This window comes from Crotalus tigris, unplaced genomic scaffold, assembly GCF_016545835.1.
Source record: "Crotalus tigris isolate CLP2741 ecotype Arizona unplaced genomic scaffold, ASM1654583v1 scf7180000017816.2395320, whole genome shotgun sequence".
In the NCBI taxonomy this organism is placed as follows: domain Eukaryota; kingdom Metazoa; phylum Chordata; class Lepidosauria; order Squamata; family Viperidae; genus Crotalus; species Crotalus tigris.
This window is the reverse complement of record NW_024096653.1, coordinates 323,514-337,247: the sequence shown is the minus strand read 5'-3', so window position 1 is coordinate 337,247 and position 13,734 is coordinate 323,514. Positions and strand designations below refer to the sequence as shown.

At 39.6% G+C, this 13,734-nt stretch overlaps 1 long non-coding RNA gene across 1 annotated transcript; it reads left to right on the top strand.

Moving 5' to 3' along the window:
• The first annotated feature begins 1,621 nt into the window (after positions 1 to 1,621).
• LOC120307803 lies at positions 1,622 to 10,161 on the top strand. The gene is made up of 3 exons (XR_005556655.1): positions 1,622 to 1,758; positions 2,568 to 4,729; positions 6,366 to 10,161. It is a non-coding gene; the product is annotated as an uncharacterized LOC120307803 (long non-coding RNA).
• The last annotated feature ends 3,573 nt before the right edge of the window (positions 10,162 to 13,734 follow it).

The window sequence follows — 13,734 nt, the reverse complement described above, 5'->3', positions numbered from 1 at the left end:
CGGTTGGGGGGCGGGGCTTTCTCTGATTGGCCGGCGCGGCGCTCGAAAGCACTTTGTTTTCTATGCTAATGAGGGCGGGGCAGAGGAGTGTGGATATTTACGTGGAGGCGGGAGCCGCCGCCCTTCATTTTTTTTTTTTTTAATCCACATGGTTTTTCCTCTTCCCTCTCTTGATGCCGCCGCCATCATCCTCGCCGCCGCGGTCTCCTCCCCCTCCTTCCCGCCCCTTCCGTGCTTTCTAAGAAGAGCGGGAGAGGGGGTGGGGCAGGCGACGATCGCGGCGGTTGGCTGCGGGTGAGTTGCGGGCGAAGGGCTCCGCCGACCTCTGGGGCTCCACAACGCGAGCGGGTCAGGCTGGCTGGCTGGCGGCGGCCGCGACCAGGCACCGGAAAAGAGCGAGCGAGTGAGCGAGGGGGTTGGCCGGGCGCATGGCCGGCGAAGGAGCCCGTCCGACCGTGCGCGCGCGCGCAAGCAAACGGCGGCGGCGCCTCCCGCACGACGAAAGTCGGCCGCGCGCACGGGGGCGGGCGGGGCCGGAATGAGGGAGATTTGAAAAGGCCGCGCGGTGGCCGCGGCAACCGCCGCCGCCTCGTTCGGGCTGGGAGAAGGCGCGATCCGTGCGCCGGCCGAGGGCCGAGGTAGGTCCACGGTGCTGTGGCGGGGAGGCGGCCGCGGCTTTGACTCCCTCCGCAGAACAAAAGCGGCGGCAGCGGGCACATGGGCAGGGGCGACCGAGGTATCCACGCGGGCGAAGGGGGGGAGCGGGCCAGAGAGGGGGCGGCCGTGGGGCCGGGCACACTGGGAGCCGGGCTTCGGCAGGACCGGGAAAGGGAGGCGGGAGGTCATCCGGCCCTCTCCGCGTGGGCTTTTGTTCTGGGAGGGGCGGGGGCGATCTCCGTTCCCTGGCCCTGGGGGGCCGCGGCAAACCCTTCCCCGCCCCCACCCCATAGCCCGCTCCCTGTCCCGGCCGTCGGGGCCAGGCACGGAGCCGCGGCGGGGTCGAGGCTGCGAGCGAAGTGCGAAGACGCCGGCGGTTACGGGGCCGCGGCGGCGGCGGCGCCATGTTGCCGAGGGGGGCGGGGCCGGGACATGGCGGCGGCAGCGGCTGCGCGTGCTGAGGCCGATTGTTCCTCGCTAGGCCTCGGCCATGTGGGAGACGCCGTTGGTGCCCGGGCGGGAGGCGCCGCCACCGTCGGCGGACTGGAGTGGGGCAGGAGCCACCGGCGGCGAATGACGACGCACGGAGAAGGCACGCGCGGCCGGCCCGCGGGGACGCGAAAGGAAGTAACAACTCGGGCCTGGCCGGCGGGGGTGGAGGAAAGGCAGCGGGGCGAGGAAACGAAGTGCGCTGCGCTGGTTGCCGTGCTCTGACCTGGTGCCGCCGCCGCAGCGCCCCCTGGCGCCCTTGCCGGCCGGGTCGGCTCCGGCGCGCAGCACGTGCTGCTCCGGAGAAGCCGCGAGCCCGGCTCGGGGGGCGCCATTGTGTTTCCCCGGCCGCTTCCCGCCAGCTCTAGGCGCGCCTCCCGTTAGCCGTCGTTGGCCTGGGCCGCGTTCGCGAAGTAGCTGTTGGTGAAACGCCCGCAAATAACTTCTTGTTTGTTTGTTTTGCTGTTAGGTGGCGCCTTCAAAGTTGAAAAAAAGGGGCAGCCCCGGTTTCCCCTCCCTCCGTGAGAGGCTTTTATGGTCGGCTGGTTTTATCATCTCTACGGGAGGCGATGTTTTGCCCTGCAGTTGTACAAGTCACGGATGTGGAACTGAGTAAGTTTCCTTGCACTGTTTTTGGAATACTTGGGTGAATAGAACTTGGGAGTTGTTCCCCTTTGGGGAAACTGTCACTGGAAGGCAGCATCGCTGCACAAAGAAATAGAAATGTACTACATAGGGGGATCTGGTCTTTGATTCTTTGATTCTGTGGTGTGGCCCGTTAGCCACTGGCCCTAACTTTTAATTATAAGCGTGCCTGAAACTACTTTCATGTTACTTGAAAGAATTAAATGTGTTCATGAGCCGCTGATAAAGACCTGATTTTTTTTTTACTATTATTGATGGGTTATTTGAAATCTCAGTACTCAAAGAAAAGAATTGCTTATTTAGAAGTAACAGGTGTTGATAAATTTTCAGTTGTATGTGATACTATACTATTGTTGAGAGTAGAGTAAAATAACTTATCAGAGACTGGTGGAAACTTTTCCTGGATTAGGCCTGTAAATATATTAATTACTTTTATAAATTTACAAAATTCAGTATCGCACACTAGTTTAGAAATAGGTTTTGATAAAGGACATATGTTAATTTTGGTCTACAGTTTTCATCATTATATTTTTTATGAGACACAGCTCACTATGGTTCAAAAAACCTGAAATAGTTTGACCATACAATAGTTACATATCCAGTTCAGTGAATTATTCAAGCTCTTCTAGTTAGACCTATAAAACTGTTTGATACTTCTGTTGAAGATGTTAGGCGTACCCAGATACTATTTTTACCATAAGTGATGAGTTTTATGTATTTCTAATTTATTTGCTTATACTGAAAATTAATGGAAACTTTGATTTTCTTTTTGTCAGGTGAAAAAAATGTTTGAAATAAGAAGATCCTGGTCATGTTAGAATAATGTCAAAGTGCTTACAGTGCAGGTAGTGATTTATAAAACCTACTGCAGTGAAGGCACTTGTAGCATTATGCTGGCAAGCGCCTCAAAAACATTTGAAAATTTCCTCCACAGTGGCTTCCACACAATAACTGCTTTTTGTTCTAAGGTGCATCTAGTGCAGATAGTGAAATAGATTAGCATCTACTGCCCTAAGTGCTCCTTCTGGCATAAGAAGTTGTATTTTCTCCCAATTACTGAACACAGAAAGTAAAATCTAATAATGTCTTGCAGTCTTCTGTTAGTTTTGCATAGTTGCACTACAGGAAGAATGTAGTTGTGCAAATCTATGCAAAACTGATTGTGGCCTGTTATTATCTTCGTGTCTACATTGTGAGTTAATTTAGGCTATCCTTCACAGAACAAGTGATCCTAAATGGCTCCTGTAGCACTAAAGTGCTTATAGTGCAGGTAGTGTTTCATAATCTACTGCATTAGGAGCACTTAAAGTACTACTAGCTGAAGAACTTCATATTTATCCCGTTTTCCCCTGTTTCTCCTTTTAATGGCTGTTAAACACTGTTCTCTGGTTAGTTTTGCAGGTTTGCATCCAGCTGTATGATATTTTGCTGTGCAAATCCATGCAAAACTGACTGTGGCAGTGAAAAGGCAAGAATGTATACTAAGTTGTACCCCTTTCTACACAGGTTGGGATCGGTTGCAATGCTGTGTTAAATCTGTGGTATTGCACTTGTCCCGGCCTGTTGAGGTTGGTGGGGCAAGAATCTGCAGCAACTTAAGTTCCCTTCTCAATTGTTTGGGAGCAGCAATTGCAGTAGTAAAGTGATCAATGTAACTTTTTACATCTAAAATTTTGATTAAATGGTTTAATGATACTGTAAGTACTTTTTCTTCCAGTGTTGACAAAATGAGCTTTAAACATATAAAGCAATCTGTATAACCCAGCATTTTCAATAAATCACAAGCTTTAATATTAATAAAGAGGTTGTATTTTGTGATTTCCTGAAATTAAGGTGATGTGTTACTTGCCCCAAAAAGCAGTTGAAGTAATCTGCTCAGCTGTTTTTCTAGGTTCATCACAGCATTCTCACCCACATTATCTTTTTAACATTTAAACATTGTGAATAATGCCATTTCTTTAGGTCGTTTTTAAAGTGTAAGATAGAAATTAGCATTTCAATATATTAGTATGTAGTATTATTCCATGTACATACTCCTTATTCCATGATACATGAAAGTTACAAAATTCCTGAAATAGACTAGAAAAAAATACATTAGAAAAATATTTGTCTGTGGAAAAATGATTTATTTATTAAATTTAGAAGGTCACATAATTCCATAAATATGCTGAGTGATGTACAATATTAAGAACTATAAAATAAAAGTACATTCACAACAGAAAACACTCAGATTAACTTTCAGAACCTGTAAGGACATCCAGCCTGACTCAAGATTTCAAAGAAAAGCCAAGTGTTCAGAGACATGGTAAACTTGGGAGCCACATGGATGGAGTAGTGCAAGAGAAGATATACTTTGGGTCCTGTCTGGAGGTACTTCGAGCAAATTACCCTAATATGAACAGACTTGCAGTATAATTTTAATTCCACAAAAGAAAGTGATGCTTGTTAAAAAACATTCCCCCTCTCCAAAATGGGTGGATATAAAAGATCTATACAAAAGATACACAGAGAAATTCAAAATCTCTTTCAGATGATAGCCTTTCTTGGGAGCATTTTATTGATTAATTATAAATGAAATTTGATAGGGGTTTGGTTGATACTTCAGATTTAATGAAATATATTTTCAAGTATTACTATACACAGTTTAACTTTGAATAGTAACTTGTAAGTCAAATCTGGTTCTTAAAAGTAATTTGTATTATAAGTCATTGTCCTAAAATTTAACTCTGGAATAGTTTGCTTGATTTCAGAACTTGGACAAATGCTAGATGACAGGATGGAATTGGTGATGCCAAGCAGGGTTGGGCCTCATTACTCCCTGGATTGGAGATCATTGTGAAATTCCAAGGCTGGAAATAGAATTGGAATAGAAATCCAATATACAGGGAATAGAATGGAATTCTGGCTTGTTAAAAACTTCAATGAAGTTAATATAAAGGTATGAAAATAAAGTTAATATAGAAGCATTGGGAAGTACAGCATTGTTTTGACATTTTAACATAAAGTAAAAGGTTCAGTTAAGTCACAGACAATTACACTTGCTTTGGATAAGTATCATGATGCAATAATTAAGTGGTCCATTGAAGTAGGTAATTTTTTTTCCAGGGTGTTGAAGATTACTTGTAAATCTACAAAAACAAAAGACATACAACTTAACATTTCTTAGCAAGAACTACAGCTTTATAATAAGTGTCTAGATCTCAAGCTAATTTGCCCCAGGCCAGCATGTTTCCAGAAGAGTTCCAATCCAAATATTTGTAATAATAAAAGCTTGGCATAATTTGGTAATGCATTAAAAAAAACCTGGGTGGATAAATTTGAAGTCACCTGGCTTGAACTATATGAATATGGAGTAAGCCAATTTTAGGAAAACGGGTAATTGTAGGTGTGAAAAATGGCTAGTATGGTAGCAGCCCACAATATAAATTTTAAAAATTCTCCCAGGAGCTTGGGGGTTAAGGATTTGTAGAGAAGTTCAACATAGGGGTTTGCTGGTTTTGGGGGTGAAAGATATTGGGATAAAATTCCACAGAAATTAAATTACTGTTTGGGTTATCGCCCATGAAGATCGGAGACGAGGTGAACCTAGTCCAATTCTTTAGAACAGTTTTGTTTAAGATCATAGCTTTTTCAAGAACTAAAAAGATTTCGTAGTCACAGGATTCCAATAAGGTAGAGATAATCTGCAATTTAAAATATACTACCATGTTTTCCCGAATGTAAGACCTATCCTGAAAATAAGCCCTAGCTTGATTTTTGGGAGGTGGGCCTAATATAAGCCCTACCCCCAAAATAAATGCTAGTTTCGGGGCGAGGTGCACACCTGAAAATCAAAGTCGGGTGGGGAGGTGGAGCTGCCAATGGTGGAGTTTACCATTGCAGCCAGGCCTCCCATGAATAGACACTTGCCTTGCCAGCCCACTTCTGCAGTGCCCCCCCTAGGCCTGCATTTTGCCATCCGAGGCCTTCAGGAAATGCCTCTGCAGCCGAGAACCGACCTACAGATTCAATCAGCTTGGTTCTTGGCTAAAGGCCTCTGTTGGCAAAATGCAGGCCGGGGGAACCATGCACGTCAATCTGGAGCTCCATTCTCAGCAGCAGAAGTATTACCTTTAGCCGCAGAAGAAGTGGGCTGGCTGGGCGGGGCTGTCATTGCCGCCACTGCTGCGTGGTGAGACTAGAAAAAACACCCCCCTGAAAATAAGACCTGGTGCCTCTTTGGGAGGCCAAAAAAAAATAAGACCAGGTCTTATTTTCGGGAAAACAAGGTATAGAACAAGTTTTAACTTGATAGGAAAAGGAATTGGACAAGTTTAAGATATTTTTGAGCAAGGCTGATGATTCTGTAATAGAGATTATGTCATGGGGTTATTGCACCTATAAATTGTTTCAAGTGAGTAGTCAATGGAGCAGCCAAAAAAATGAAATAGGTATATTAACAGTCCATGAGACCAAATGAGTGTAAAAATGGGAAAGGGATGAATGGTTGATTTGTAAAGGATTACTGGGTTCAGATAAATCAAGGACAAAGACCTTACTGGTATGTGATTACTTCCTGATTACTATCTTTACAGTAAAATGCAAAGATTATACTAATACACAGCACATAGAATAATAGGGTTGGAAGAGACCTTGGAAGTCTTCCAGTCCAACCCTTTTCTCCAGCAGAGACCCTATACCATTCCAAAAAATGGCTGTCCAATCTTGAAAGTCTCCAGTAATGAAGTACCCACAACTAGAGGTAAGATATTCCACTGATTAATTTGTTCTCACTATTGAAAAATGTCTCTTTAGTTCTAGACTGGATCTTTCACCCACAGCTTCTTGTTCTGTCCTCTGGTGCATTGTTCTTGTCTCTGCCAGACCTCAAGTACTGAAAGACTGCTGTCATATCACCCCTAGTCTTTGTATCTAGTTCTGTTCATCATACAGTTTAGCCTCCAACCCCCTTATTTGTTTTTTTTGCTCTTCTCTGCACTCTTGCTAGGGTCTCAATATTTTTTTTGTATAGTGATCAGAACTGGACGGAGTATTCAAAGTGTGGTCTCACCAGTATAATCTAAAACAGTACTATCACTTCACATGATCTTGAAACTATCCATCTTTTGATGCAACTTAAGATTGCATTGGCTTTTTTGACAGCGTCAGTGAAATTTCAGTGGCCAACTAGGGCATCACTTTCTCACTTTGTCTTCAATCACTGCCAATATGCATTCCATAGCCCACCAATCTCCACTCTTGATCCTTACAGTGACTTAGATATTGATCCCAGACTTTTCTCAGCTACCACCACAACCACAATCTGCAGTTATCCTTTCTTGGCAGAACAATTGCATTTCTGCCCATACCCAACTAAAACAGCCCCATGCATCCACTTTTTGACTGAGGCATGGAAGCAAGATACTCTGTATGAGATGTTGTCAATAGAGAGGTTATCACATATGTATTACTATGTAATTTAAGAAAAAATTGTCAAGGTCATTTTTAATTGAAATAAATTTCCATAGTAATGGAAACAATAGTTAAGCATGCTTTGAAACTGGTCTACAGACTTCAATAAACCATCTACTTGGCCAATTAATTTGTTAATTAGCTCTAGCAAGCACTGAGCAGAGGCTATCCTATTTTTGTAGCAAAGATAAATTAAGCAGTTTTTGTCAAGTTGCCATTGTCCTCAGTAATGACACAAATTGTTCTAATGTATGGATTTTATTCTGGTAGAATATTTCAGCATTTTTCAAGTTTGAAACAATTAGCATACTATTGCATGCACATATCTAGTGTAATATTTAATGTAATAGGTTAAAACAAACATTAAGGGACAGATTAATGAAAAGGAACTTTTTAAACTATTTGCTCATTCTAGGAATGATGCTGAAACAAATATCACCAGCTTTGATGATAGTCAAAGTACCAGCAGAATAAGTTGATTTTTTTAAAGCAAAATTTCTTCTATCTGCTTAAGTGATAAAGTACTCTAAATAGAAAACATGAAATAATCAGAATTATTTTGAACATTTACCAAATAGCCTTTTGCTCACTGCAAAGCACCAGAGGGCAAGACAAGAAACAATGGTTGGAAGCTGATCAAAGAGAGAAACAACCTGGAATTAAGGAGAAACTTTCTGACAGTGAGGATCATTTACAGTGAAACAGCTTGCCTCCAGAAATTGTGGGCGCTCCATCACTGGAGATTTTTAAGAAGAGGCTAGACATTCACTTCCTGAGATGGTGTTCCTGCTTGTGCAAGGTGCTGGACTAGAAGACCTTCAATGTCCCTTTCAGCTTCTGTTCTATATCCTATTCTATTCTAAAGCAGTCTTTCTTTGTTTTTGATCTGTGACAACTTCATTGTACGGTATGTAACAAATATGAATATTAATAGGATTTTCCACCTATATAGGGTTAATGCAGGAATCCTCCTGGCTAATTCTGCCTCATTATACTTGGACTTGGTTCCAATACATTCTGAGACATTCAACTCCTGTAATAATGTTTTTGTAATTGCCAGAAAAAGAACTTTGGTTTCAATGACCAGCATATTACTTTCAAAGTAATTGAAAGCTACTGTTTTTCTATATTGCTTATTCTGGTCTAAATTTCTTATATTCAGTGGTAGTATGACAAATTATTCTTTTTTTGTTTGGCAATCCTGAAAAGGTAAGTGCCAGATGACCACCCAGGGTGCCACAGATCAGTTAATCTGAGTAATACTAGGGATGATCCTAGAGCAAATCAAAGTAATTTATAATACCTTGGAAACTAGAGTAATTATAGATTGAAGCATCAAATTTAATGGCTGATCTCAGAAGCTAAATAGAGTTTGATTAAACCTTGGATAACGGGCTGCTTTAAATTTCGAGAGCTATAAATGAGAAGTCAAGCTTGATTTGTAGGAGACTTTAATCGCTACTATAAAACAGCCAAGAAAACTCCATCTAAGCCAGTGGTTCTCAACCTTTCTAATGCCGCGACCCCATAATACAGTTCCCCATGTTGTGGTGACCCCCAACCACTTATACATCACCGGGTGCCAGGGGCGTGGCCAAAGAAAAGGTGGAAAAAATGGCAGACAGCCTTGTTTGGCGACCCCCGTGAAATGGTTGTTCGACCCCAAATGGGGTCCCGACCCACAGGTTGAGAACCACTGATCTAAGCACTAGGAACTGACATTAACCAAACTATTTTTGTCTTGTAGTGGAAGCCAGCATAAGCTTGTTGAAAAAGGTTTCCTTTGCAATTAGTGCAAACTACACTTTAAAAATGTGGTTATTAATGTGATGATTAAATAGAAAGATTGGAGAAGTAGGTTGCTGAAAACAGGGTCATTTGTTTATAGAAGATGTGAGTGATTGATGATCTGATGCAGGAGCCATGGTTTAAAGATTCCCAATCATCTTAACTGTGTAATAGGAATTGGAGAAGCAATGGGAATGATCCCATGGAAGCAGATGAAAGGTTAGACTGACCTAGTAATAAGAACAATTCAAAATGTACCTAATGTTATTTTATCATTTAGGATATGATTTCTTCAGCACAGTATTCTTTGTAGTGGAGGATTTGTTGACATCCTTTAAAATAGACTAAGTAGATGATTGACTTGGCCTGAATGGTCACTTTCAGTTAATTATACTATACTGCTTTGCAAAAGAATAAACTTTTTTTCACAATTGTGACATACAGCTCTAAACTATTTCTTTTTATTTATAATCCAATAAAAATTAATAACGTATTTGGCATGCTCAGCTCAGGACATTAATTTTAAAAAATCCTACAGTAAAGTTTGATAATGAATATATTCCATTACTAAATATGAATACATTTATCAATCATAAAATAAAGGATTAACAAATAACTTTCTCCAATTCTAGAATTACTTTCTTCTATACCCATGCTTTGAAGTAAAAATATTTTTTTTAAAAAAAAAAAAAAAAACACCTTATGCCCATAATGGAACAAAACTGCTTTATAATACTAGTTCACCAACTTTCTCTCATCTGTGGCAGTTCTCATTATGTTAGAAATTAGTTTTTTTCTGTTTCGTTCCAGGAGATCTTTAAACTTGAACATGTTAACTTTTTTATCCTTAATTCATTTTATTTTTGGTTAATATTCTGGATGTGGATTGTGATATTTTAAATCTGAATTGGATTGATATTGAAATATTAAAAACTAATACTTATACTCAAGTCCAGAATGAGTCGACGCAAGATTTTGATCCTTTAGGAATGAAAAATACCTGGGCCAGAGGATATGCCTTCTCTGTGGTTGCTGTAACACCGTGGAACATGCTGCTACCCTCTCTTAGAGCACATAGGAAACCATACTTTTGTAACAGGTCATGCTTTGATACCTTGGTACAGTACTAATGACTGGACAATGATAATAAATGTACAAAACCTGATAGACATTAAAAAGATTTCTATCTACTTTGAAGAATATTGCATTGCACACAGTACAATATTATATTGCACACAGTGTATTCTGCCACAATATTTTCAAATAGCCCTACCAAAATGCACTCAGAGTCACAGATTTAGAGATGGGCAGCTACACAAATTGAATGAATAAATAAATCACACACTCTGTGTATTAGAATTTACGAAATATGTATTTCTACAGATCCCTGTAGTCTTCGAATCTTGCAAATCTTAAATACTGTGTGTATACTCTACTTTATACTCTTTGGTCAATGGAGGGTTACAAAAGGAGATCCTTTTTTAAAGAACACATTTAATTTTATTGGCCATCCAACTGGATTCTTGGCAGCATACAAAACTAGGGAAAATATCAAAACAGTTAAAACCATTGAATCTCACAGAGAGCCCGACTAAAATAATCTAATGAATAACAGAAACAACACAAAAAGGTAATGAGCAAATAATAAACATCAATTCTAGGCCTGGACCCAAAGCCAGATTTTCAAATTTTTCCGGAACCCCCAGGAGAGAGGGTACCATCCTAATCTTTGGGGGGGATGCTGTTCCAGAGGGTGAGGGCCGCAAAAGTGATGCCACATTTCTGCTGGAATATATTGGACAGTTGGGTGGTAAGGAGTTTTTGGGATGTTCAGGTTTTATAGATAATAACCAGCATCTTGAATTGCACTCAGAAGTCAAGTAGCAGTCAATGTAGCTTGCACAATAGTAGATATTCTGGACAAAGTGTCAAGGTATAAAATGCCCCACCTGCAGAAGTTACATTATCATCTTGCATTATATTAATAAGAGTTCCCATATCTCTACACAGCCTAGCCTGAAGCCATACCTCGAGATAGTTTGGTACTTGGGTTATTAAAGAAAAGACCTATTAATGGGACAAGCAACAGGGCTTCAATGACATTGAAAATAAGGGTTTTTTTTTTAAATAGTAAAAAAATACTAGCACTGAATTATGAAGAAAAACCACACATCTAGTAAACTTGAAAGATTGACATTATAACCTGGAAACATCTTCATAATTAAGATATCTTAAATACATTAGAACCAAACTGATCATTTTTTAAAAGTTCAAACAACAAACTTGAATGAATTTAAAAATGAATGGGAAACCATTGTAGTTTGTTCAACGTAGCTGACAATCTATAAAAATGCTTATAGGCAACAGCTTGGATGTTGCAGTTTCCATTACTTTCCCTTTGATTTTCAAATTGCAAAGCTATAAAGTTGATCTTGGTCATAGTCAACAAAGCAGTTTTTAATGAAACAAATACCAATTAGAGTAAAAATAGGGCATACATAAGAATTTCAGTTAACAGCCGCATTTTATATGGATTAACACTAAGCATGCTTTCCTTTTATTTTTTTAATGGATTTAGATCAACTTTTTTAAAAAAATAATAACAGCACATCTAGTGCTGTATAGTATTAATTACTCTGCCTGGATCTTCGAGTATTAAAAAAAAGTCGTCTAGGGTATTTTGCATTGGGTGCATATACACATCCCAATGCAAAATATCTGGAAGACTTTTTCATACTAAGTTACTGATATATATATAGTCAGAAGATTGGACAATCTTTACCAGTCACAATATAACATAAATGCCTTCCAAGCCTATTATTAAAAATTGTTTGAATTCATACATAAACTGTTGGAACTACATAAACCCATAGGGCTTATTTTTTTAGGCTATTAATATGATTCCAAATCCATGTTACTGTATAACCTGATTATTGAAATGAGGACTTAACCCTCTAGAATAGATATTTACAAAAAAAATAAAAATAAAGAGCTAATTTATCTCAGGAATCAAAATGACTTTGTCACCAATTACTTTTTTTTTTCTTTTGGATACTCGGTTAGCAATTTCTGAGTGAATTTAAGTCTATAAAACTGGATGTACTAGAATGTTAGAGTTACACTAAGATATTACAATTGCAATTCTTTCCACACTATTGTATTTTACTTGAGAAGTACTGCAAACAGGTTTAAAGAGAAGGAAACTTGGCATAATTTAAAACATGAATGTTATTATCACTTTTTGCATGTCAACAGAACATCAACCATGGCCACAGGCAACCACTACGTCTTCTAACAAAAATGAAGTTTGTAAAAGTAAGTTAAAGATCTCCCCAAACAGCCCACAAAGTATTACTTGTTGCAAAATTCAGAGTGACTAGGAGGAGAATTAAAGTACAGATAGTCGTCAACTTACAATCACAACTCTGGTCAGAATTTCCATCGCTAAGCAATGCAGTTGTAAACTCATGTGACTTGTATTGCTTAGCAATGGCAATCCCAGCAGTCCCCATTGCTGTCGTTAATCAAGAATCACAGCAAGTACTTACTCCAAGCCTAGCCATTCTGGTCTTAGTGTCTCCCACCCATGAACTATGGTAAGACAGCCTAGTCTTTAACTCTGTCCTCCAGCTAATTTCCCCACTCCCCTGGAGAGGGTTAACAATTGAGTTGTAGAAAGAATTTCATTTTTGAGCCAGTTTCTAACTAGTAAAAATGAATGAGTGTGCTGCATCAAAAGTAATCATTAATATCTCAAACATGTTTTAGAAACACAAGCTAAGTAGTTACTGATTTATTTTTAGTTGACAGAAAACTGATATACCAATTTCAAATACTATCTTGTGTGTTACAATTAAACCAATCTGTCAAAATATCAGAAAAGAACAGCAGAAATAAACCTATATGGTATATGTCTTTTACTGAACTACAGATTTCCCTTTATGTGAATTCATTTTATGGAAATTTGCTATTATGCAATTGATAATTTTAATCCAAGAATACACTATATCTGAGAAGAAAAAAGCATCACAATTGTGCAGTTTGAATCAGCTTAATAAATGTCTAAAAACATCTCAAGGCTTCTTCCCACCAAATTGTCTTCAACATTTTTTTTTTAAAAAAAAAACAAATTTTATTAATTTTCCAGTTTTAGGAAGCAACGTGGTGATTGGGCAATCAATAGTCCAATAACAAGCTCTTTCGTACATGTCTCAGGTTACATCATCAAAAATTCCCTATTTCCCTTGATTATTATATCACATTCAAATTAATACATTTTTAATTATAACTTGATCAATTAAGGCATTTATCAATATATTTTAATTTATACATAACCGTGTCCTGTTTTTAATTTTTACCCAATTTCAATAACAGTTTTGACATTTTCTTGTCAAAACCCAGTTTCTGCCCTCACTCATGCATTTACCATCATGTTGTGCAGTTGTTGTAGTAGTATGTCTTGTCACTTCCATACCTGCAAAAACTACTGCTGTTATGATGGGATCAAAACAGCCATCAACATCTTATCCACTTAAAATGAGCATGAAAAGGACTACTCTAACATTAGAAACAAAGTTGGACATACACGTTGCACCAAAGCAGGTGAAGGGCCCTCAACCCTAGCATGAGCTTTTAACCTGGAGAAATTTACTGTGATCAATATAATGAAGAATGCTAATTAAAAACATAATACTGTGATGAATT